A 22864-nucleotide genomic window follows, 5' to 3' on the forward strand; every position below is an offset into this window, starting at 1 on the left:
ATCTTGTGAAGAACAGAATTTGGGATCCAAGTTTTCACTTTACATTAGATCAGCAAGTAGTTTCAATGTTAGAAAGCACTAAGTTTAACAAGAACTTTGCATTGTTTCCCTAACTAGTGAAAGAGTTGAGGTGAATGGAGGTGATGGACTATACAGTAGTTGAGACGCAACTTTCTGGCCTCTTTCTGCCATGATTGCACAATGTATGCACTCTGAGGAGGAGGGAAAACTTTTATCGAAGGAAGAAAGCAAGATTTTTGAATCTCGGAGGACTACTGTATTGGTTTGTTTGATTTTTTCTAGGAAGGAAATCCCCTCTGAAACCAAAACCCAGCCATTAGAGATTATGAGATTTTTCAGGCTTTCTCTATAATCTTTCTTACATTTGTCTCTTTAAACATGTCCAACTCCCCCTTTGAGAAGTTGCTGATAGGTGGTTATCATGCAGGATTTAAATTAACAAACCCTCCCACTGCATTGGGTGGTAGCTTCCAAGGCGCCATGGTAAATGTGTATCAGTGTGAACCTGATCCAGAACCAGCCAGGAAGGGAACAAAGTTTAGTTTATGAGGAAGTAGGCGGCTGCTGGTAGTTTCATGCTGTCTCTGCAGACTTCAGGTTGCTGTGGTGTAAGTTTTTTTTTTTTTAATATTTTGATATTTGAATATGAAAGCATGGTAGGAACAATTTCTATCTAAGATTAAATTAAGGTACTAAATCTTGTGTACTAGACCTACTTACAAGAAAGTTTCAGCGTTTCACAAGTAGTTTGATTTTTTTTAATGAAAAGGAAAGCCCTAAAGCTTTTTCAGCAAGTGTTCTGCTAACACAGGCCCTCCTGCTTGCATGAGATGACTTTTAATGTCTTGTCTTTGGTTGAGTTAAGGTGCTTATGGTCAGAAAATAAAAGTGCTTGTATATATACCTGGTGCCCTGAGACTTATTATTTCTGAGTAGTGCTTAAATTTTCTCCCTGATGTTCTTTCCAGTTGCTTTCCCTTTAGTTTAGGCTCATGTTACAAGATTATGTTAGCAAATATTTAGTAGTCTCTCAGGTAGTTAAACTGGAGGTTTTGATGTTCAAAGAAATCGAATGAATGAGAACTAAGTAGAACTAACATAACCAGTTGTTGGGATCCTAGATTTAAGAGCAGCAGAATAAGAGGAGGAACTTCGTGAAATGGATGGAAATGGCAAGCAGCCTTAGAAATTTCATGCAACTTTGGAGAAATCTGTTTTTAAGATTTTGACATGTGTACTAATTTTCCGGACTAAATTCCCCATACTATAGTGTGTAAAATAAATTTCATATATGAAATTTAAATTGCTGTAGTTCAGCTGCTATAGTTCTGTGTTGATATTAGGATTCCAGGAACTACACGTTGTTATACAAACATTGACTTTATTGAGTGCAGCTATGAGTGTTAAGATTGCATTTGGTGCTGGCGAGGTTGATATTTTCTATTTCCCTTTTGTCACGATGTATTTGAAAAAGAAAATCCTGGTACTCGACAAGTGTATGACTTTGAACATAGAAAAAGTTTGATGCGGTTAATGTATTATATAAAAATGATAAAGGCTGGCTGTGGGCCAGTAGCCTTTCAAATCATTCAGAAAGTACTGAGGAGACAGATTGTTTATATGGAAGTACAGTCTTCCCTTTCCTCTAGCTTCATCTCAGACCTTAGGGACATTGGGTCTATTTCTCTAGCCTGCCTCTTATTCCTGCTGGACTGAGCGGGAGCCCAGATGATGGAATTGGGGCCCAACTGACCCTTGGTGGGATGGAAGACCAAGACACACTGTCCTAAGCAGGCTCTAGGGCTATAATAAAGTGAAACCTTGGCTCATCCTTTAGATTGCTGAACTACAATGATTCTAGGTTCCTGAGCTGATTAACTTCCCCAGCTCTATTAATAGCCACTGCTGGGCCAGGTTACTTAGTTATCGGTTCATGGCGGGGGAGAGGGTTCGATATCCTGGGAGAGGAGCCAGCATGGCAGGTGACACTATTACCAGGGAAGCAGTTATTTTCTGACCATATTTGAAATATTTCAGTCGTTTAACAACCTGAAAGGCCATACAGGTGTGCCCCGGCCAAATCTTAATGAAGACCCTTCTAGATTTTTTTTAAAACCTCCAATAGTTGTCTCTAACACCCAAACCCTTGCACATGTCCCACAAAGCCCATATGATCTGCCTTCTGACCGTCTGTTTAACATCATTGCCTGCCTTGTTCTCCTCACACAGTTTGCTCCAGCTGTATAAATGTTTTTGCTGTTTCTGCAACACATCAAACTGCCTCAAGGCTTTTGCTGCCTGGAAAGCTTTCCCTTACATTGTTTCTTCTTTCCCTTCATTCCGATCTCTACTCAAATGCCTCCTCTTCAGAAGTACCACCACCTCACTTTCACTACATCGCTCCTTTTTCCTTTACCCTGATTGACGTTTTCTTAAATAGCTACCTGGCATAATTTATTTTATTCAGTAAAATATATATAGTCTTTCCCACTAGAATGTAAGTTCTATGAGGGCAAGAACTCTATCTTGTTCAGTGCTGTATTGAAAAATAATGCCTACTTGACATATAGTAGATACTTGGTAAACATTTGTTTTATGAATCATTTAATGTCAGTTGGTGCCATTAAATTTATTTCTAAGCATAGGAATTTTAATTGAACTTTTTGAATAGGTGATATAAGTCACATGGTTCCAAGACCAAAACATATAAAAAAGTATATTTTGAAAAGTCTTTCCACCCCAGTCCCCTACCTATTCGGTTCCTGTTCAGGGCCCCCAAATCATTATTATTTTATTTATTTATTTATTATTATTATCAATATTACTCTATTTTATTATTATCCTTTTCATGTATCTAGAGTTTCTTTATATGTCAAGGAAATATAAAAGTATAAACAGATTCCTACTTCCCTCCTTTTTTATACATACTATTATATATATTCTTAATTTTTTCACATATCTTGAACCTATTTCCATATCAGTACATAGTGAGCATTCTCATTTTAAAATAGCTGCATAGTATTCCATTGTACAGATATAACTTATTTGACCAGTCATCCAGTAATGGGCATTTTAGTTATTTCCAGTATCTTTCTTTTGCAAACAATGCTGAAGTTCACAGTCTTGTGCCTATATCATCTCATATATTCATACAGTATATCTGAATGATTAAATTCACCAGAGTAGAATTGCTGGATCAAAAGGTGTCATAGTTATTGCCTAATTGCGCTCCATAGGGATTGTACCAATTTGTACTCCCCCAGCAATGAACATATAAGAGAGTGCTATCAGACTTGGATTTTTGCCCATCTGATAGCTTAAAAAATGGTTTCAGAATAGTTTTTTTAAGAATTTATAATAAAATTTGTGTTAAGGTTTTAAAAATAGTTTTAAATTTTAAATTGTGATATAAAAAATAATGTAAAATTTATCATTGCAACCATTTTTTAAAATTTATTTTCGGCTGCATTGGGTCTTCGTTGCTGCACTCAGGCTTTCTCTAGTTGTGGCGAGCAGGCTTCTCATTGTGGTGGCTTCTCTTGTTGTAGAGCACGGGCTCTAGGCGCGTGGGCTTCAGTAGTTGTGGCATGCAGCTCAGTAGTTGTGGCTCTCAGGCTCTAGAGCACAGGCTCAGTAGTTGTGGCGCACAGGATTAGTTGCGTCGTGGCATGTGGGATCTTCCCGGACCAGGGCTCGAACCCGTGTCCCCTACATTGGCAGGCGGATTCTTAACCACTGTGCCACCAGGGAAGTCCGCAACCACTTTTTAAGTGTACAATTCAGTAGTGTTAAGCATTATTAACATTGTTATGAAACAGATCTCCAGAACTTTTTCATCTTGTAAAATTGAAACTCTTTACCTATTACATGACAATTCTCCATTTCCCCCTCCCCCATTTCCTAGCAACCACCATTCTACTTTCTGTTTCTATGAATTTGACTAATATAGATACCTCATATAAGTGAAATCATACAGTTTTTTGTCTTTTTTGTGAGGCTTGTTTCCCTTAGGATAAAGTCCTCAAGGTTCATCCATGTTGTAGCATATGACAGGATTTCCTTTTTAAGGATGAATAATATTCCGTTGTGTTGTAGATATCACATTTTGTTTATCCATTTATCCATCTATAGATATTTGGTTTGCTTCTACCTCTTGGCTACTGTGAATAATGCTGCTATGAACATGAGTATGCGGATAACTCCTTGAGGTTCTGCTTTCAGTTTTTTTTGATAAACCTAGAAGTGGGATTGCTGAATCATATGGTAATTCTATTTTCATTTTTTGAGAAACCACTATGCTGTTTTCATACTGCACCATTTTAGCATAGTTTTAATTTGCATTTCTCTCATTTTGTGTGGGGTTGACATCTTCTCATATTTAAAAGAAACTTGCCTTTTTTTTTTTCTATGAACAGTTTGTATCTTTGCCCTTAATGGGATTTTTTTCTATTATTAATTGGAAAAATTTTTTGCTTTTGTGCCTCTGAGTCTTCCAAATTTAGAAGCTAGTAGTCATAAGTATGGGTTTGGAGTAAGACTGCCTAGGTTTGAATTCTAGATCTGTTAATAGATGTGCAATATTGATTGGGCAAGTTGCTGAAAATTTCTGAGCCTTAGTTTTCTTATCTGTAAAATAGGAATATCACTGAGTTGTTATGAAGATTAAATGAGATGATGTATATTATGTGCTTAGTATAGGGCTACTGTGTTAAGGCAAGAAAAGGGGATAAAAGGCCAAGTTTCAGGAAGGAGGCAAAACTGGCGTGATTCACACACGGAAAGATTGTATACATAGAAAACCCTGGAGGAGCTATAAAAAGCTATTTGAACTAATTAATAAATTTATCCAGGCCATAGGTTATAGTCAATATAAAAAATTTATTTGAAATAATTAGAATAGCTAAAACAATTAGAAACTAAATAAAAATATCACCATTAAAATACCAAATACATAGAAATAAATCTTTGAAAAAGGCACAAGACCTCTCTACTGAGAACTACAACACATTGCTGGGAAAAATTAAAGATCAAAATTAAAAGTACAGTATATATACAGTTGACCCTTGAACAATGCGGGCATTAGTGGTGCTGATGACCCTCGTGCAGTTGAAAATTTGCAGTAATTTATAGTCTGCCCTCCATATACACAGTTCCTCCCTCTGGATTCCAAATTTGCAGATTCAACCAACCTCAGATCATGTAGTACCCTACAGTGTACTATTGAAAAAAATCTAAGTGGACCCATGCAGTTCAAACCTGTATTGTTCAAGGGTCAACCATACCATGATCATGGATTATAGAACTCAAAACTGTTGAGATGCCAATTCTCCCTAAATTAATGTATAGATCCAATACAAGCTCTATCAGAATTCTAGCAGGCATTTTTGAAGAAATTTTCAAGCTGATTCTAAAATTTATTTGGAAACGCAATGAATATAGAAGAGCTAAAACAATCTTGAAAAGAAACAACAAGGTGGAAGATTTATAATATATGATTTCAAGACTTTAAAGCTACAGTTAATCAAGTATTGCCCTAAGCATAGATAAATAATATCAATGGGACACAATATTGAGTCCAGAAATCGGTCACACATATAAGGTCAATTGATTTTTGATCAAGGTGGCAAGTAAATTCAATGGGAAAAGGATAGTCTTTTTAAACATGTTGCTGGATCAAATGGATTTTCTTATGGGGGAAAAAAAGAACCTCCATGTCTTTCTCACTCCAGACACAAAAATTAAATAGGCATGGATCATAGATCTAAATATAAAACTCAGAACCAAGAGCTAGGAAAAACAAAGAAAAATATCTTTGCAATCTTGGAGTATGCAAAGATTTCTTGAGCAGGCACTGAAAGCACTAACCATAAAAGTAAATTAAATACAATTAAATGAACTTACATTCTTACTGCAAGACTTCTCGGGACCTTTATTAATGTTTTTCGTAAGAGGATCACGCAGCATTTCTCAGCATGTTTGACCACAGAAGCCTTTTTCATCTGGAGCACTGAACTAAAATACAGGAGTGAGTGTGGCATAGAATTTACTTGGAGAAGTGTTGCTTCAGTCCTCTCCTCAAAACATACTATTTTTGAGGGTTGTAATAAGTTAATGATCATTTTCTCCCTCTTTGGTGTGAATTACTGTAATTGCATCCATTTCAACAGAGTAAAGAAAACCCTTCTGCCAAAAGAGCTGTAATAGCTCCTCACCCCATAATGACTGGTCAGCCAGCCAACTGTTGCAGTTATTACTACCGGTAGGATTCTGGGATTGTGTCACATTAGATTGAAATTTGCCATAATAAGAGGAATAAAGAGTGACTGAAGGTACAAAGCATTTCTGCATTCTGCCTGCTGCTGTTTCCATATACTTGTTTGGCCTGCTCTGCCCTGCTCACTTATTGCCTGGCAAACAAACTCCAAGTTATTAACCCCTTGCTTCTCTCAAATCACTCAACTTCTTTAGTAATCCCAGTTCCTAATTGCTTGAAAGCCTTTTTTTTTGCCCCCTGTGGAATTCCCACTCTCTGACTCACAGTTCACTGTCCTAATCAGATTCCTCTTCCTGCTGTTTCTGCCCATGAACTGATTTTTATGGAATATGGATTGTCACATAAGAAGTAGAAGGACCAAAATAGAAAGTAGAAGGAAATCAAAGCCAAACTTTACTTAAACCAGAATTTGGCTGAAGGCTGTATTCAGAGAAAGAGATCTGAGGAAGAAGTCAAAATAGTATTGTAATGCCAGTAGAAATATATAAAGAAAAGAGAGTTTAAGGAAGTGTCCCTATAATGTTTTTGGATTGTATTTTAAAAATTGATTACTGTAACAGATATTAGTTTCTCCTGAATGTGGAAAGCTAATAGCCAGATAGGGAAATGTTATCTGTGACATCTGAATGTCTTCCAATGACTTCCTCATGTGGAAAGTGAGGTGAAAATATCTCACTCTGCCTTCCTCCCTGGACAACAAGTACAATCATAACAAGATAATAAAATATACTACTTCGAGCATTAGTCTAGAATTTAAGGAATAAACTTTGAATGCCATGTTGTGAGATGTATACCATTGTTTTCATAGCAAAATGGTATGATGGATCCTGGTAAAATTCATTTCAAAATACATTTGCAATACAAACTTAGTAGAAACAATTTACACAGGTTGTTCTGCAGACATCAAAGAAACGATGGAACATCTGGAAAGTATAGAACGGCCTTTTTTCTACTTCTCAATAAATGCAACACAAAGTAAACACACCCTTTACAGTACTTTATGACACACCTCATCAAAAAACAGGCAAGAGAGATTACTTAGGCAAATGCTTAGAGGCAGGATTACAACATAGATGACAAAAGAATTTTACATTAGAAATTGAAAACCAATTTTTAGTTTGTATTATAATAGTATAAACAAAAGGGTGAGACATACCTCAGAAGGCATCTAGGGATTGTGAGGTGTCAAATGGAAAGATGTTTACGTAACTCTACTGCTTATTAACCTGGACCTGGGAGCTGAAAGAAACTTGATGTCTTTATAGCAGCCTGATACTTTATTATAATCAGAATGGAAGTTTTAAAAGTTATTGAACCCCACCTCTAGGCTGTCTTTCCATTCTCCTTAACAGCTTTCATAATTTAATAAGATGATGGAGGTGGGGGTGCAGTGGCTGCTGAGTGTCTTGGAAACTACAAGCTTTCCTCACTAAAGTTCCCTAAAGTATCTAGGGGATCATAAACCAGGAAACAAACCTCACCAAGAAAGACCATAAAAAGTTACTAATTGAAAACCTGAAAAAGGCTGCCTTGTAATCTCTTACCTGGAAAATGATTAGACAATAAGTTCCATAGGAACAAACATGAAAAACAAAGTGGTTTCTATGGCTGCTTTGAGAAACTGTGAAAGAAAAATAATTTTGCCAGAACTTTTTCCAGTTGAAAGTTTCAAGAATAAAGTTTTCAGACAATACTCTTCAGAAATCATATGAGATACACGTTAGCAGCAATAAATACATATTGGAAATGACCAACATATAAGTGGATATTAACAGTGCTGGTTCACTGAATAAAGCAGAAGAGCAGAAAACATGAGAACCTTACATTCCAGTAGAGAAGTTACCTTCACTCAGTAGCAAGACCGTTATGCCCATCTAATGAATTCTTAAATTTTTATATTTATTTTTTATTTCTAGAATTTCCTTCTGATTCTTTTTTTATACTTTCCATCTCTGTGGTAAAATTCCTCATTTATTCATGCTCCTTGTTTCTACTAAATCCTTTAACAGAGGGACTTATTGTGATGGCAATTACAAGAATCCATACATAAGTTAAAATTTATAGAACTGTACACCATAGGAAGTCAATTTCACTGTGTGTTATTTACAGAAAAAACAATGGCCTATTTAAAGCAAAAATAATAACAATGTAAAATAGAGTTAAGAGCATATAAAGAAATAAAATATATGATAACAAGCACAAGAGTTGGGATTGAAGTAGTACAAAATAGTATGAGGGAGGTTGTAATAAAGTTATATAATATAATCTCTAAAACAGTGGTTCTTAGGACGTAGTCAGCCCAGCAGCATCGGCATCACCTGGGAGCTTGTTAGAGATGAAAGTCTCTGGCTCCACTGCGGACCTGAGTCAGCAGCTCTGGGGGTATGGCTCAACAGTCTTTCTGTGATTCTGATACATGCTAAAATGTAAGAACCATCACTTTAGAGCAAGGGTTGGGAAACTTTTTCTGTAAAGGGTCAGATAATAATATTTTAGGCTTTGTGGTCTCGCAGCACTGCGTTCTAATAAAGTATTATTTATTCTTTAAAAAAGGCCATGAGCTGGATTTGGTCCATGTGCTGTAGTTGCTCATTTCTACTTTAGAGCAACCATTCACACACACATGCACATGCACATATACACATAAACAGATATAGCGAAAATGCCAAAAAGGAAATAATATGAAAAGTTAAAAAACACAAACAACCCTCTCTATGCGCAGTAATGTGGGACCGTAAAAATGATCATGCAAGCTGAAATCATGCAAAGCACTTTTAATATCAATGGAAAAAATTATGATTGTTCTGTGACCTTTAAAATCTTTTTTGTCATAACATTTTTGGCATTACTGTGGTGTCATGCCATCCTGTGTGGCTGTTCTCCGGAACAGTAGTTATTTATCTGTCCACTTTCTCTCCCACCTGAGTGCATGCCACCAACCCATGGAAGATTCGATGGAGATGGACATGAGCCCCCTGAGGCCCCAGCACTATCTTTTCAGTTGTGAACCAAAGGCTGACAAAGATTATCGCTGTAAGGTGGATAATGATGAAAATGAGCACCAGTTATCTTCAAGAACGGTCAGTTGAGGGGCTGGCGCAAAGATGAATTGCACACTGTGGAAGCAGAGGCGATGAATTATGAAAGCAGTCCAATCAGAGTAACACTGGCAACTTCAAAAATGTCTGTACAGCCAACGGTTTCCCTTGGGGGCTTTGAAATAAGACGACCTGTGGTCTTACGGTTGAAGTGTGGTTCAGGTCCAGTGCATGTTAGTGGACAGCACTTAGTAGCTGTGGAGGAAGATGCAGAGTCAGAAGATGAAGAGGAGGAGGATGTGACACTCCTAAGTATGTCTGGAAAGCGTTCTGACCCTGGAAGTGGTAGCAAGTTTCCCCAGAAAAAAATAAAACTTGCTGCTGATGAAGATGAAGATGATGATGATGACAACGATGACTTGATGATGAGGAAGCTGAAGAAAAAGTTCCAGTAAAGAAATCTGTATGAGAGACTCCAGCCAAAAATGCACAGAAATTAAACCAGAATGGAAAAGACTCAAAACCATCAATACCAAGATCAAAACGTCAAGAATCCTTCAAAAAAACAGGACAAAAACTCCTAAAACACCAAAAGGACCTAGCTCTGTAGAAGACATTAAAGCAAAAATGCAAGCAACTATAGGAAAAGGTGGTCCCCTTCCCAAAGTGGAAGCCAAGTTCATCAATAATGTGAAGAATTGTTTCCAGATGACTGACCAGGAGGCTATTCAAGATCTCTGGCAGTGGAGGAGGTCTCTCTAAGAAAATAATTTAAACAGTTTGTTAAAATTTTCCATCTTATTTCATTTCTGTAGCAGTTGACATCTGGCTGTCCTTTTTATAATGCAGAGTGAGAACTTTCCCCGCCACGTCTGATAAATGTTGTCCAGGTTCCATTGCCAAGAATGTGTTGTCCAAAATGCCTGTTTAGTTTTTAGAAACGAAACTCCACCCTTTGCTTGGTTTTAAGTATGTATGGAATGTTATGATAGGACATAGTAGTAGTGATGGTCAGACAAATGGAAATGGTGGGGAGACAAATATATACATGTGAAATAAACCAGTATTTTAATAAAGTAGCACTGCTTCTCTTTCTAAAAAAAAATTTTTTTTTTTTGGGCTGGGGCAGTGGAAGAAGATATTTTACTTGACTTGAAAGGAGCATTAGGGAACTTTCTAGAGGTCTAGAAGTGTTCTAGATCTTTCTTGGGGTGGTGGTTACATGAATGTGTAGAACTGTTGACATTCATTAAACAGAACACTTGCGATCTATATATTTCATGTATGTAAATTATATGCCACTCAAAGATTTTTTTAAGGTACAAAATAAAGGTCTGGAATAAAATTTGCAGTTCACGTTAAGTGACATCCTTATTACAGATGAAATAAGGTAAATTATACGGAATGAATTCTTTAGGAAGAAAGATGAGGAAGGCAGTCCAGGCAGAGGAAACATTTGCAACACTTGGGAAGAGGTATGGGAATGAATGAAGTTTGAGAAGCATTGCTTTATGCGATGGGGAGCCATGGAAAGATTTTCATTAAGGGAGTGAAATAATCAGAATGTATTTTAGAAAGATTGCTCCTATAGGAATTGAAGGGGAAGGAGATTAGAAGCAGGGAAGTATATTTGGAAGCTCTTGTTACAGGCCACATGAGAAATGAAAGGAACCTAAGGGAAAGATGTGCGAATCGAGAGTGGGGCAAGGGCTTCCCTGGTGGCGCAGTGGCTGGGGGTCCGCCTGCCGATGCAGGGGACGCGGGTTCGTGCCCCGGTCTGGGAGGATCCCGCGTGCCGTGGAGCGGCTGGGCCCGTGGGCCATGGCCGCTGCGCCTGCGCGTCCGGAGCCTGTGCTCCGCAGCGGGGGAGGCCGCAGCAGTGAGAGGCCCGCGTATCGCAAAAAAAAAGAGTGGGGCAAAAACTTGAATGATATTTAGATGGAATCAATTGGATTTAGTGACTAGATTTATTAAAATATTAGCAAACATTTGTGAGCAGGCATTGTGCTTTGGGCTGCCATGTCTTATCTCATTTAACCTTTACAGTAACCATCTCGGTAGGTATGGTCATAATTATCACCATCACCACCACCACTGTCATTTTCTGCATTATACAGATAATGCTAAGTAACTTGCCCGAGGTTACACAGCTTAAAAGTACCGGACGCAAAGTTTGTAATGTACAGTTTCTCAGGAATAAATTGTGGGAATTCTTAAGATATTTTATGTCCCAACTTGCTAACACAGTAAGTGGGAAAACAATAACGGAAGACTGATTTCATGACCAAATGTAGAAAGGTCAAGCAAATCATAAAATCAAAAGAAATACAGTCGTCCCATAGTATCCCTATGGGATTGATCCCAGAACCCCTCAAATACCAAAATCCACAGATGTTCAAGTTCCTTATATAAAATGACCTAGTATTTGCATATAACCAAAGCACATCCTCCTGTATACTTTAAATCATCTCTAGATTACTTATAATACCTGACATAATGTAAGTGCTATGCAAATAGTTTTAAATACAATGTAAATGCTATGTAAATAGTTGCTGTTACACTATAAATTCAAATTTTGCTTTTTGGAATTCTTTTTTCAAATATTTTCTATCTGCAATTGGTCGAATCCATGGATATGGAACCCATGGATATAGAGAGCCAGCTATACTTAATTTAAATCAAATTCTTGGAACATATAACCTATGCCCAATTAAATAAAATTTCACTTATTTCTTTCTCTATATATTAATTTTCCCCAAAAATATCTTTAGCAACAAATATTAAGTTTATTAGTATACATAAGAAAAATATATAAAATTGAAATCATACTGCAATATCATTAAAAGAAATTGATTTTTTCACATAAAATATACGAAATATTTTTTATAAATAGTATAATGTTGAGAAATATTATAAACTGGAGATTAAATTTAATACCATATGAAAAGCCTCCACAGCACTGCTAAGAAAAACTATATTGCATTAAGTTCCTCAAAAAGAAAATATGTAATTGAAATTTACATTTTGTAAATGTACACTATGTACATTATACATACAATGTATTGTATTGTGTTATATAATATATCCTTGTGGCTAAAATTATGCCTATTAGTTTGTACCTCTTAATCCCCTACCCCTATATTGCCCCACCCCCCTTCCCTCTCCCCACTGGTAACCACTAGTTTGTTCTCTATATCTGTGAGTCTGCTTATTTTTAGTTATATTCACTAGTTTGTTGTATTTTTTAGATTCCAATAATTTGTACCTCCCACTCGCCCACCCCTATACGGCTCCTCCCTCCCTCCCCACTGGTAACTGCTGGTTTGTTCTCTATATCTGTGTCCGCTTCTTTTTTGTTATATTCACTAGTTTGTTGTATTTTTTAGATTCCACGTATAAGTGATATCCTAGAGTGTTTGTCTTTCTCTGTTTGACTTATTTCACTTAGCATAATGCCCTCCAAGTCCATCCATGTTGCTGCAAATGGCAAAATTTCATTATTTTTTTGATGTAGTATTTCATTGTATATATGTACCATGTCTTCTTTATCTATTCATCTATTTATGGACACTTAGGTTGTTTCCATATCTTGGCAATTATAAATTATGCTGCTGTGAACATTGGGATGTATTGTATCTTTTTGAATTAGTGTGTTTTCTTTTTTTAGATACATACCCAGGAGTGGAATTGCTGAGTCATATGGTAGTTCTATTTTTAGTCTTTTGAGAAACCTCCATACTGTTTTCCACAGTGGCTGCACCAATTTACAGTCCCACCAACAGTGTATGAGGGTTCCCTTTTCTCCACATCCTCACCAACATTTGTTATTTGTGTTCTTTCTGATGATAGCCATTCTGACAGGTGTGAGGTGACATCTTATTGTGGTTTTGATTTGCATTTCCCTGATGATTAGCAATGTTGAGCATCTTTTCATGTACCTGCTTGCCATATGCATTTCCTCTTTGGAAAAATGTCTATTCAGTTCTTCTGCCCATTTTTTTTTTTTTTTTTTGCGGTACACGGGCCTCTCACTGTTGTGGCCTCTCCCGTTGCGGAGCACAGGCTCCGGACGCGCAGGCTCAGCGGCCACGGCTCACGGGCGCAGCCGCTCCGCGGCATGTGGGATCTTCCCGGACCGGGGCACGAACCCGTGTCCCCTGCATCGGCAGGCGGACTCTCAACCACTGCGCCACCAGGGAAGCCCCCCTTTCTGCCCATTTTTAATCTGGTTGTTTGTTTTTTTGATGTTGAGTTGCATGAGCTGTTTATATATGTTGGATATTAATCCCTTATCGGTCATATCATTTGCAAATATTTTCTTCTAGTCACTAGGTTGTCTTTTTGTTTGGTTGATGGTTTATTAATAGAATTTTTAAAAATTTATTTATTTTGTTTATTTTGGCTGTGTTGGCTGTGTTGGGTCTTTGTTGCTGCACACAAGCTTTCTCTAGTTATGGCGAGGGGGGTCTACTCTTCGTTGCGGTGTGCGAGCTTCTCATTGCAGTGGCTTCTCATTATAGAATTTTTTGAGCAGTTTTAGGTTTATAGAAAAATGAGCAGAAAGTACAAAGAGTTTCCCATAAACTTTTTCACCTCTACTCCCACCCCAAGTCTTCCCTATTATTAATATCTTGCATGTAGTGTGGTACATTTGTTACAATTGATGAGTCAAAATCGATACATTATTATTCACTAAAGTCCATAGTTTACATTAGCTTTCATCTTTGTGTTGCAGATTCTATGGGTTTTGAAAAATGTATAATGACAGGTATTTACCATTACAGTATCATGCAGAATATTTTCACTGTGCTCCATCTCTTCATCCCTCCCTCTTTCCCTCTTCCAAATTCCTGGATTTCTTTTACTGTCTCCATAGTTTTGCCTTTTTCCAGAATGGTTGGAATCATATGTATGTAACCTTTCAGATTGGCTTCTGTCACTTAGCACAATTTGTTTTTTCCTTTCCGTTTTCCATCATCAGTCTCACTTGGGTATTAACAGTTTTACTAATATTTTTTTAATTAGCTGTAGGCTTTATTAATTTTCTCTTTTGTTGTTTTTTATTTCATTGGTCTCTATTCTTATCTTTATTATTTTCTCTTCTTTCTTTAGGTTTAGTTCTACTTTTTGTAATTCTTACTTTAGGTTTAGTCTGCTCTATTTTTTTTCTTTTTATTTTATGTTGGAGCATAGTTGATTAACAATGTTTTGTTAGTTTCAGGTGTACAGCAAAGTGATTCAGTTATACATATACATGTATCTATTCTTTTTCAAATTCTTTTCCCATTTAGATTATTAGCAAATATTGAGCAGCATTCCCTGTGTTGTACAGTAGGTCCTTGTTGGTTGTCTATTTTAAATATAGCAATATGCTCTGTTTTTTCTAGCTTTTTTGGTGGAAACAAGATCAAGATTATTACTTCAAAATCCTTCTTCTTCTGTAAAACACACATTTAAAGCTATAAAATTTCCTGTAAGCACTGTTTTCTTTGTATCTTGCACATTGTGGCATGTTGGGTTTGTTTCATTTTCATTTAGTTTGAAATCTTTTCTAATTTTCCTTGTGATTTGTTTTTTCATCCATGGGTTATTAGATGTGTATTTTTAGTATCCAGATATTACAGGGATTTTTTTTGTTGCAGTAGAGTTGATTTACAATATTATATTAGTTTCAGGTGTACAACATAGTCATTCAATATTTTTATAGATTATACTCCATTTAAAGTTATTACAAAATAATGGATATACTTTCTTCTGCTGTACAGTATATCCTTGTTCCTTGTCTATTTTGTACATAGTAGTTTATATCTCTTAATCCTATACCCTTTCTTGCCCCCACTTCCTCTCCTCGCTGGCAACCACTAGTTTGTTCTCTATATCTGTAAGTCTGTTTCTGTTTTGCTGTATACATTTGTTTGTTTTATTTTTTAGATTCCATATATAAGTGATAACATAGAGTATTTGTCTTTCTGTAACTTATTTCACTAAGCATCATGCTCTCTAGGTCCATCTATGGTTTTGCAAATGGCAGAATTTCATTCTTTTTTATGACTGAGTAATATTCCATTGTGTATATATACCACATCTTTATCCGTTCATCTGTTGAAGGACACTTAGGTTGCTTCCATATCTTGGCTAATAATGCTGCTATGAACATTGGGGTGCATGTATCTTTTCAAATTAGTTTTTATTTTTTTCATATACATACACAGGAGTAGAATTGCTGGATCGTGTGGCAGTTCTATTTTTAGTTTTTTGAGGAACCTCCATACTGTTTTCCATAATGGCTGCACCAATTTACAATCCCACTAACAGTGTACAAGTGTTCCCTTTTCTGTGTATCCTCGCCAACATTTGTTATTTGTGCTCTTTTTGACGATTCTGACAGGTGTGAGGCGAACAGGGATTTTTTAAAAAGGTATCTTATCAATATATAAAAATACTTATCTTACTGATGTCTAATTTAATTTGTATATGGTCAGTGAACATACTCTTTAAGATTTCAGTCTGGAAATTTTTTTTTTTAATTAATTAATTTATTTATTTGGCTGCTCCGGGTCTTAGTTGCAACACTCGGGATCTTTGTTGCCACGTGCAGGATCTTTGTTGTGGCACGTGGGATCTTTAGTTGCAGCACGTGGGATCTTTAGTTGCAGCATGTGGGATCTTTAGTTGCAACATGCAGGCTCTTAACTGCGGCATGTGGGATCTAGTTCCCTGACCAGGGGTTGAACCTGGGCCCCCTGCATTGGGAACACAACCGCTGGACCACCAGGGAAGTCCCTGGAAATTTATTGAGAAACATTTTAAGGCCCAGAATAAGGTCTATATTGGTGCAACTATCTTTGCACTTATGTATTCTGTGGCTGCTAAGTGCAATGTTCCATGAGTGTCAATTAGAGCAAGATGGTTGATAGTATTGTTTAAGTCTATCTGCTTATGGATTTCTTTTGTCTACTTCCATCACTACCTATTATTGAGAAAGGGGTGTTAAAATCGCTATGATTGTGGACTTATCTATTTCTGTAGTTCTGTCATCCCATACTTTGAAGCTCTGTTGTTGATTATGTCCATATTTAGGATTATTTTGTCTTCTTGATTAAGTGGCCCTTTTATTATTATTAAATCTCCCTCTCTATCTCTGCTAATGCTCTTTGTTTTAAAGTCTGTTTTGTCTGGTAAAACAGTCACACCAGCTTTTTTATGCTTAGTATTTGAATGGTATATCATTCCTTCCTCCTTTTATTTTCAAATTGTCTGTCTTTTTTATATATGAGTTGTGTTTCTTAGAAATAGCATATAATCAGATCTTGCTTTTTTTAATCCAGTCTCAGTCTTTACCTTCTAGTCCGTCTACATTTAATGTAGTTATTGATATGTTTGTACTTAGGTGTACTTTGTTTTTTGTTTTCTGTTTATCCCATCTGGGGATTTTTGTTCCTTATTTCTTCCTTTGATTGATCAATTGACTTTAGTTTAATCAAATGTTTTGTAGTATTCTATTTCAATTCATCTAATGACTGCTTAGCTGTATCTTTTTAATATTTTTTAGTACTTGCTGTAGCCATTTTACTGTGTATCCTTAAATGATCACATTCTACATATTAACATGATATCATTTCTTATAGAATGTAAAATCTGTGTATATAAAATATGACAATAGGAACATAAAAGATGGGATGTAATAGAACATGCTTTAGGGTAACATAAGGGATACTTGCAGTGTTGAAACTGTTCAGTATTTTAACTGTAGTGGTGGACATATAAACTTACACAGATGATAAAATTGTATAGAATGTAATGCACACTCACACAAACACACACAAATGAATACAAATAAAATGGGGGAAATCTGAGTAAGATCAGTGGATTATGTCAATATCACTATCCTGTTTGTGATATCATACTATAATTTTACATAACGTTAACGTTGGGGAAAACTGGACAAAGTTTACAAGGGATTGCTCTGTATTATTTCTTCTAACTGTATGTGAATCTACAATTATCTCAATAAAAATTTCAATTTAAAAACTGTTCTTGCTATAAGGCAACCAAACTTTATTGCTTAAAGTAATGAGACTTCAAGTATCAAGAAAGAAAAAAGTTAGAGAAAGAATATTTCTACTTTGATTCATAATATATAAAATTAGAATATTCAACACTGCTTTGCAGTTCACATTGCCTGGTTGGTGGAGAGTGGTAGAAGGGATTCAGAACAGTACTCATCAACTTGCCTGCACTTATGTGTTCCAGATGCGGGCCAGCTGTGCACCCACAGTCCTTTATTGCCATGGCTCGGGCCTAGAGAGACTTTTTAATAAAAGTAATTATTGAAATAACAAATCTAGCCTCCTATGTTCAGGAAGGACTGTGTTACAATTGTCCTAGCCCAAAGAGATTTTATCCTGCATTTAAGAATTTACAAGAAGAAAATCCTGTAACTTTGTTCAATCAACAAATGTTTCTTGAATACTTTCTGTTTATCGAAGTACTCTGCTAGTTGCTGAAGACACAGGAATGAAAATGACAGTTACTGATTTCAAGCAGCTTAGGGTTGAGTGTAGAATACAAACTTATATACTAGTCATTACAATACAGATGTGTTAGAAATATGCAAAGGGTGCTGTGGAAACACGTCCAACAGATCCAGGCGTGTCATCAAGGGATTCTGAAGGGATAATCTTAGAGGTTAAGTAGAAGCAAGGAAGAGGTGACAGGGCACTCTAGGGGGAGCAACAGCAAGATCGTAGAGCCTAGTAGGTTAGGAGAACGAGCCATTCATTCTGACTAGAGCCTAGAGCTAGCAGTGGCAGGAAGTGAGGACAGAGAACTTGGTAGGGGACACTATTGTGTGTTGGGGGGGTGTTGAATAGTGTTCCCCTAGAATCCATATTCACCTAGAACCTCAGAATGTGACCTTATTTGGAAATAGACTCTTTGTAGTTATGATTATTTAAGTTAATACGAGGTCGTTCTGGGTTGGGTGGGCCCTAAATTCAATGAGTGGTACCCTTATAAGAAGAGGAGAGGACACACAGAGAGAGAAGGGGCCATTTGAAGACAGAGGTAGAGATTGGAGTGAAACAACTACAAGCCAAGGAACACCAAGGATTGCTGGGAGCCACCAGAAGTTAGGAAAAGGAAAGATTCTCCCTAGAGCCTTCAGAGGTAGCATGGCCCCACTGATACCTTGATTTTAGACTTCTAGTCTCAAGAACTGTGAGGAAATAAATTTCTGTTGCTTTAAGCCACCCAGTTTGTATAATTTGTAACAGCAGGCCTAAGAAACGAATGCAATATTTAACCCGTATTCTGCTTACTATGTGTTAAGCCCATTGTGATGGTTTTAAAATATGTCCAGAAATTCTTTTATTCCTCCCTTCAAGAGAAAGAGCCTAATTCCTCTCCCCTGGAGTGTGAGCTGGACCCTAATGACTTGCTTCTAATGAATGAATAAAGGGAAAATGAGGGCATGCAGCTTTGAGACCAGGTCAGGGGTTAGCGAACTTTACTATATGGGCTGGCCGCCTATTTTTATAAACCAAGTTGTATTGGAACATATCGTCCCCATTTGTTTACATATTGTACGTAGCTGACTTTGCACTGAAACAACTGAGGTAAGTAGTTACAATACTCTATGGCATGCAAGCCTAAACTATTTATTATTTAGCCCTTCAAGAAAGTTTATGACAATGAGTTATCACCTCACGCTGGTCAGAATGGCCATTATCAAAAAATCTAGAAACAATAAATGCTGGAAAGGGTGTGGTGAAAAGGGAAATGTCCTGCACTGTTGGTAAATTGATAAACCACTATGGAAAACAGTATGGAGGTTCCTTAAAAAACTAAAAATAGAACTACCATATGACCCAGCAATCCCACTGGGCATATACCCTGAGAAAACCATAATTCAAAAAGAGTTATGTACCACAATGTTCATTGAAGCACTATTTACAATAGCCAGGACATGGAAGAAACCTAAGTGTCTACTGACAGATGAATGGATAAAGAAGATGTGGCACATATATACAATAGAACATTACTCAGCCATAAAAAGAGACGAAACTGAGTTATTTGTAGTGAGGTGGATGGACCTAGAGTCTGTCATACAGAGTGAAGTAAGTCAGAAAGAGAAAAACAAATACCGTATGCTAATGCATATATATGGAATCTAAAAAAAAACAAGGTACTGATGAACTAGTTGCAGGGCAGGAATAAAGAGGTAGCCATAGAAAATGGACTTGAGGGCATGGGGTGGGAGGGCAAAGCTGGGGCGAAGTGAGAGTAGCATCGACATATATACACTACCGAATGTAAAATAGTTGGCTGGTGGGAATCAGCAGCATAGCACAGGGAGATCGGCTCAGTGCTTTGCGATGACCTAGAAGGGTGGGATAGGGAGGATGGGAGGGAGGCTCAAGAGGGAGGGGATATGGGGACATATGTATGCATATGGCTAATTTGCTTTGTTGTGCAACAGAAACTAACACAGTATTCTGAAGCAATTATACTCCAATAAAGATCTATTTAAAAAAAGTTTGCTAATCCCTGAACTAGGGCATAAAAAGCTCTGCAGCTTTTTCCTTGCTCTTGATTAACTTTCTTTGGGGGAGGCCAGCTGCCTTGTCATGAGGACACTCAGAAATTCCTGTTATCAAGGAATTGAGGGCCCCTGCAAACAGCTATGTGAGTGAACAGTCTTGGAAGTACAATTGATCCTTGAACAATGTGGGAAGGTTTGGGGGACCAACCCTCTGCTCAGTTAAAAATCCACATATAACTTACAGGTGGCCCTCTTTAGTCATGGGTCTTCCATATCTACAGTTCCACATCCAGATACTCAACCAGCCGCAGATCATGTATTACTGTAATATTTTGAAAAGCCACATGTAATTTTTTAAAAGCCACATGTAAGTGGACCCGCACAGTTCAAACCTGTGCTGTCCAGGGGTCAACTTTAGTTCCTCAAGCCCCAGGCAAGCTTTCAGATGACTGCATCCCGGTCAACAGCTTGACTGAAACTTCCTGAGAGACCCTGAGCTGGAACCACCCACCTATGCTGCTCCCAGATTCCTGACCTTCAGAAACTATGTGAAATAATAAAGGTTTGTTGCTAGGTTTTGGGCAATTTGTTATGCTTCAATACATAACCAATTCACTCATCCTCCCCGTCTGCAGTTTTCCATGCTGCCTACAAGCTGCTCTGCGTGCCTTATCTATTCCTCTGGCTTTGCTATTTTAGAAACACTGGGAAATAAGACCTTTATATAAAGAAACTCCCAGATGACACAGATAAGACTTAGGAAACAAAGGATATTGGAGGGGGGGGGCAGTATCTTTTATACTTTTCATAATTCTCCTTACTAACATAGCACTGTATGATTATTGCTGCTGAATGTGACTATCACTAACAAAGTGTTAGGCTTGTAAACCATGCTTATTTGAGTTTGCTCTATTATGTTACTATTATTTATATAAAAAGGAGTATTCAAGTATGCCATTATAATCTTTATTGGGTGTACCTCAAGAGTCTTAGTTGCTTTCTACATTAACCAAGTTGTCTCTAGTCATGATGGTGTTGAATTCTGTGGGTGTATTAGTTTTCTATTGATGCATCACAATATTATCTTAGTGGCTTAAAACAACACACATTTATTATCTCAGTTTCTGTGGGTCAGGACTCTGAACATGGCCTAGTTGGGCCTTCTGCTTAGGGTCTTACAAGGTGTTGGCCAGGGTTGGATTCTCATCTGGAAACTTGACTGGGGAGCTTGTGTAGTTACTGACAGCATTCAGTTCCCTGTGGTTGTAGGACCGAGAGCTTCAGCTTTTTGTTTTGGGGTTGGGTTTTTTTGTTTGTTTGGTTTTTGATTTTTTTGGTCATTATTATCTATTGGGTAGAGGTGTCCCTCAGCTTATAGAAACCACCCGTACTTCTTTGCCATGTGGGGTTCCCCAACATGGCCATTTTCCTTCCTCTCAGCTAGCAAGGGAGAAACTCCAGCAAGACAGGGAGTGTATGGTATTAGGGAATATCCTAATTTCATTCTTTTACAGGTAGCTGTCCAGTTTTCCCAGCACCACTTAGTAGTATCTTGATTACTATAGCTTTGTAGGATAGTCTGAAGTCAGGGAGCCTGATTCTCCAGCTCTATTTTTCTTTCTCAAGATTGCTTTGGCTATTCAGGTCTTTTGTATTTCCATACAAATTGTGAAATTTTTTGTTCTAGTTCTGTGAAAAATGGCATTGGCAGTTTGATAGGGATTGAATCGAATCTGTAGATTGCTTTAGGTAGTATAATCATTTTCACAATGTTGATTCTTCCAATCCAAGAACATGGTATATCTCAAGAAGGATAGGTGTTAGCTCTTCTCTAAATGTTTGATAGAATTCGCCTGTGAAGCCATCTGGTTTTGGACTTGTTTGTTGGAAGATTCTTAATCAGTGTTTCAGTTTCAGTACATGTGATTGGTCTGTTTCTATTTTATATTTCTTCCTGGTTCAGTCTCAGAAGGTTGTACTTTTCTAAGAATTTGTCCATTTCTTCCAGGTTGTCCATTTTATTGGCATAGAGTTGCTTGTAGTAATCTCTCATGATCTTTTGTATTTCTGCAGTGTCAGTTGTTACTTCTCCTTTTTCATTTCTAATTCTATTGATTTGAGTCTTCTCCCTTTTTTTCTTGATGAGTCTGGCTAATGGTTTACCAATTTTGTTTATCTTCTCAAAGAACCAGCTTTTAGTTTTATTGATCTTTGCTATTATTTTCTGTTTCTATTTCATTTATTTCTGCTCTGATCTTTATTATTTCTTTCCTTCTATTAACTTTGGGTTTTGTTTGTTCTTCTTTCTCTAGTTCATTTAGGTGTAAGGTTAGATTTTTTATTTGAGATTTTTCTTGTTTCTTGACGTAGGCTTTATTGCTATAAACTTCCCCCTTAGAACTGCTTTAGCTGCATCCCATAGGTTTTGGGTTGTCGTGTCTCCATTGTCATTTGTCTCTAGGTATTTTCTGATTTCCTCTTTGATTTCTTCAGTGATCTCTTAGTTATTTAGTAGTGTATTGTTTAGCCTCCATGTGTTTGTATTTTTTACAGTTTTTTTTTTTTGTCCTGTAATTGATATCTAGTCTTATAGCATTGTGGTCAGAAAAGATAGTTGATATGATTTTAATTTTCTTAAATTTATGAAAGCTTGATTTGTGACCCAAGATGTGATCTATCCTGGAGAATGTTCCATGCGCACTTGATAAGAAAGTGTATTCTGTTGTTTTTGGATGGAATGTCCTATAAATATCAATTAAGTCCATCTTGTTTAATGTATCGTTTAAAGCTTGTGTTTTCTTATTTATTTTCATTTTGGGTGATCTGTCCATTGGTGAAAGTGGGGTGTTAAAGTCCCCTACTATGATTGTGTTACTGTCGATTTCCCCTTTTATGGCTGTTAGCATTTGCCTGATGTATTGAGGTGCTCCTATGTTGGGTGCATAAATATTTACAATTGTTATATCTTCTTCTTGGATTGATCCCTTG

At 37.0% G+C, this 22864-nt stretch overlaps 1 protein-coding gene and 1 pseudogene across 1 annotated transcript in view; both read left to right on the top strand.

Moving 5' to 3' along the window:
• MAP3K13 (mitogen-activated protein kinase kinase kinase 13) overlaps positions 1-22864 on the top strand; it is a 161613-nt gene that overhangs the window by 31910 nt on the left and 106839 nt on the right. The window lies entirely within an intron of this gene.
• LOC112415497 (nucleophosmin-like) lies at positions 9238-10332 on the top strand (annotated as a pseudogene).

This window comes from Neophocaena asiaeorientalis, unplaced genomic scaffold (assembly GCF_003031525.2).
Source record: "Neophocaena asiaeorientalis asiaeorientalis breed wild unplaced genomic scaffold, Neophocaena_asiaeorientalis_V1.1 scaffold225, whole genome shotgun sequence".
In the NCBI taxonomy this organism is placed as follows: domain Eukaryota; kingdom Metazoa; phylum Chordata; class Mammalia; order Artiodactyla; family Phocoenidae; genus Neophocaena; species Neophocaena asiaeorientalis.